Source organism: Ambystoma mexicanum, chromosome 5q, assembly GCF_040938575.1.
Source record: "Ambystoma mexicanum isolate Mex_15411 chromosome 5q, UKY_AmexF1_1, whole genome shotgun sequence".
In the NCBI taxonomy this organism is placed as follows: Eukaryota; Metazoa; Chordata; class Amphibia; order Caudata; family Ambystomatidae; genus Ambystoma; species Ambystoma mexicanum.
Window position 1 is genome coordinate 702,134,529 of NC_090933.1, and position 3,981 is coordinate 702,138,509.

Below are 3,981 nucleotides of genomic sequence, written 5' to 3' on the forward strand. Positions count from 1 at the left end.
ACTCTGAAGAAGAGCTAATGGAAGGCCAGGAACTCATTGGAGATCTGGATCCTGTTGACCATCCTGAGCTGCAGTCGTTACTGGCAGAAGGTGGACCCAGCAGGGCAGACTTCAGTAAGGGACAGAGAGAATGTCCAACTCTGGAAGGTCTTCGCCGTCAGGCAGTAACTCAGGCTGAAGGGCAAGAGCCTGGGAAACATAGGTTGCACTGGGAAGATGGCCTCTTCTATAGTGAACCGACCGAGTCTACACCTGGAGACTACAAACGCCTTGTAGTACCCCAAGAGAACAGACCACAGTTCTTGCAGTTAGCCCACGAGATTCCTTTGGCTGGTCACTTGAGTTTCAAGAAGACTAAGGAAAGGCTCTCACTCTACTTCTATTGGCCAAAAATGGGGGCCGAAGTAGAAAAACACTGCAGAAGCTGCCATACCTGCCAGATCTCTGGTAAGGTTGGGTCCAAGAATGTGGCACCGTTAGTGCCTCTTCCCGTTGTGGGAGTCCCATTTGAGAGAGTAGGGATTGATATCGTTGGTCCCCTTGATCCTCCAACCTCCTCAGGCAACAGGTTTATACTTGTTGTAGTAGACCATGCTACTAGGTATCCTGAGGCAATTCCTATGAGGACTGTTACAGCTCCGGCTGTGGCTAAGGCCCTCCTTGGTATTTTTACTAGGGTCGGATTTCCTAAGGAAGTTATCTCTGACAAGGGGTCAAATTTTATGTCCCACTACATGAAAGCCATGTGGAAAACCTGCGGGGTAACTTACAAGTTCTCAACGGCTTACCACCCACAAACCAATGGGTTGGTAGAACGGTTCAACCGAACCATGAAGAGCATGATAGGTGCTCTAGAAGAACCCCTTAAGCGTAAGTGGGACCTTCTATTGCCATGCCTTCTTTTTGCTTATAGAGAAGTCCCTCAGGAGGGAGTAGGCTACTCTCCCTTCGAACTGCTCTATGGTCATCCCGTCAGAGGTCCATTGGCCCTGATTAAGGAGGGGTTGGAGAGTGCTCCTTCCCCCAAGCCAGTCAGAGTGACTGACTATGTGATAGGTCTCCGGAGGAGAATGTCGCACCTGATGACAGAAGCAAGCGATAACTTGAAAGCTGGACAAGCATTGGTCAAGCACTGGCACGATCAAAAGGCTAACATGGTTGAGTTCGCTCAAAACCAGCTTGTTCTTGTCATGATCCCCACAAGGCAGAGGGCCTTGCAAGATAAATGGATGGGACCCTACCGAGTAGTGGGTAAGCTCGGTGAGGTTAACTATCTGGTGGACTTGGGCAACCCCAAGGAGGCTCCAACAGTCTTTCACACCAACCGACTTAAAGCGTATGTCTCACGACCTGACGTAGGAGCGTTGCTTCTAGCATCAGCCGAGGAAGAAGAAGAGAGTGAAACTCTTCCGGATCTCCTCAGAGGCTTACCTTTAGATGAAAACATTGAAGGAGTAAATCTCTCCTCCAATCTGACACCCGAGCAACAAGAAGAGTGCAAGTCTATGTTGAATCAGTTTGCCTCTCTGTTCTCGCTCTCACCAGGCTTGACCCCTTGGGGCCAGCACGAGATACTCACTGGTGACTGTCTGCCTGTCAAAAGCAGAGGATATCGCATGTCAGAAAACGTAAGAACCCACATCAAAGGTGAGGTCAGCAAAATGCTTGATCTCGGGGTAATAGAGCCCTCTACTAGTCCATGGTCTAGCCCAGTTGTGTTAGTACCAAAGGCCGGATCTAAAGAACTTAGATTCTGCGTGGATTATAGAGCTCTTAACGCAGTCACCACGACTGATGCCCATCCTTTGCCAAGAACAGATGAGTTGGTGGATAAACTTGGCGCCGCCAAGTTCCTCAGCACATTTGACTTGACGTCAGGCTATTGGCAAATAGCCCTGACCAACCATGCCAAGGAGAAAACTGCATTTTCTACCCCCGTTGGTTTATACCAGTTTACGGTAATGCCTTTCGGACTAAAAAATGCACCTGCTACGTTTCAACGGATGGTAAACCAGGTTCTAACCGGGATGGAGGACTTCTGCATGGCATACTTGGATGACATAGCAGTGTTCAGCAATTCCTGGGACGAACATGTAACCCACCTGAGAGATGTTTTGCAGGCTCTTGGACGAGCCAATCTGACCATAAAGGCGAGTAAATGCCAAATTGGACAGAGTAAGGTAGTCTACCTTGGGCATGAGGTAGGCGGTGGAGAAATAAGGCCTTTGCTCAGTAAGATTGAAGCTGTGCAAAATTGGACAACACCGACTACTCAGACTCAGGTGCGAGCCTTCCTAGGCCTCACCGGGTATTACAGGAATTTCATAGAGAACTATGGGACCATAGCTTCTCCCCTGAATGTCATCTCCTCGCCCAAATTCCCTAAAAAGGTTAAATGGAACGAGGGGTGCAATCAGGCTTTTGAAAACCTGAAAAAGGCTCTTTGCCAAGCCCCAGTACTCAGAGCTCCTGATTACCGCCAACACTTCATTGTGCAGACAGACGCTTCCAATGTAGGGATAGGTGCCGTACTCAGTCAACTGGATGGGAAAGGTAGGGAGCACCCCGGTTGCTACATCAGCCGCAAGCTGAAGGATCCTGAAACAAGGTGGGCAACAATCGAAAGAGAATGCTTTGCTATCGTGTGGGCTCTGAAGAAGTTTAGGCCGTACTTGTATGGTTCTACTTTTGTTATTCAGACTGACCACCAACCCTTGAGATGGTTAATGCAAATGAAAGGGGAAAACCCAAAACTACTGAGATGGTCGATCTGCCTGCAAGGGTTCGATTTCACCATTGAGCACAGGTCAGGGTGTCACCACCAAAATGCTGATGGTCTCTCTAGGATGTATATCATCGACTAGAGGTATGAGATTCATCCAGGAGTGGATTAAATCCTCCTGTCCCTTAGTCTGGGGGGGGCGAGTGTTAGGGAGAATTCTCTGTTTAGGCTGAATTTCCTAACCTAGTGAGTCCCCCAGCAGCTTTGCTGGATTGCTGGAGTTTGTTTTTTCCATCCTGCAAAGAGTGTGACCCTTTTCCTCTCACTCTTGGACATGTGTGTATGGAATTCCTTTGAATTGTCAATGTGTTCGATGGGCTATGGGGTCTTTTACTCCATAGGGTCTCATAAGTTTTTCTATGTGTGTCACCCCGCACCTTACGTGTCGTGACACGGGGGCACCCTAGCTGGTCCCCCCACCATAGACTCCATACCCGGGGACTGACTACCGTCTCCCCGGGCATGTAAAGTCACCATTGGCTTTACTAGACCTAAATTTGCTAACAGAACTAGTACCAACCATCTTATTGTGGACGTGCTAGTAGGGGTAATTCGATTACTCCTGGATCTGTTACTCGAGGGGGCACTGTCCTGTCCCTCCTCGTCGAGTTTTGGCTGGTGGCAGTGGAAACTACTTGTTATGTTCGACCCCGAGCATAACCCTATGGGATCCGTCCCATTGTTGAAGATTAATACTGTTTTTCGTTAATCTCCAACGTACCACCGATCTACTTATCTTAAATAGGTTTATCGAGTGGTATTTTCTGCCAGAACTCGGGTTGTAAAATGGCGTCTGTGTTTTTCTCTGTGACTCCTAAACCAAAGGTCGAGCCCTTTGTTCCACTTTTGGCGGGCCTCTGGACAGAGACCCTCCAAAGTGGTGCCATTCTGTCTGGGTTACCTCAGGGGTGTGGGAGGGGGTTTAGACACCCTGGACCGAGTTGCCTTGCCAACTCAGGTCTCACTCTGAAGTGATTGGCCCAGGTGGTGAGCCTTCCCGCTCACCACTTAGCATGTGTTGATTGACAAGCTAGGCTGAATGAATGGGGGACGTCTGCATAAAAGCAGGGCTTTGGGACTGGATCTTCAGGAAGTCGCCACTGGACCTAAAGAATCCGACGAGGGTAACGCTGAGCCGACCTGCACGACAAAACCTCCGGTGGAGCCCTGCGGAATCGTCTCACAATCTCCCGACGACA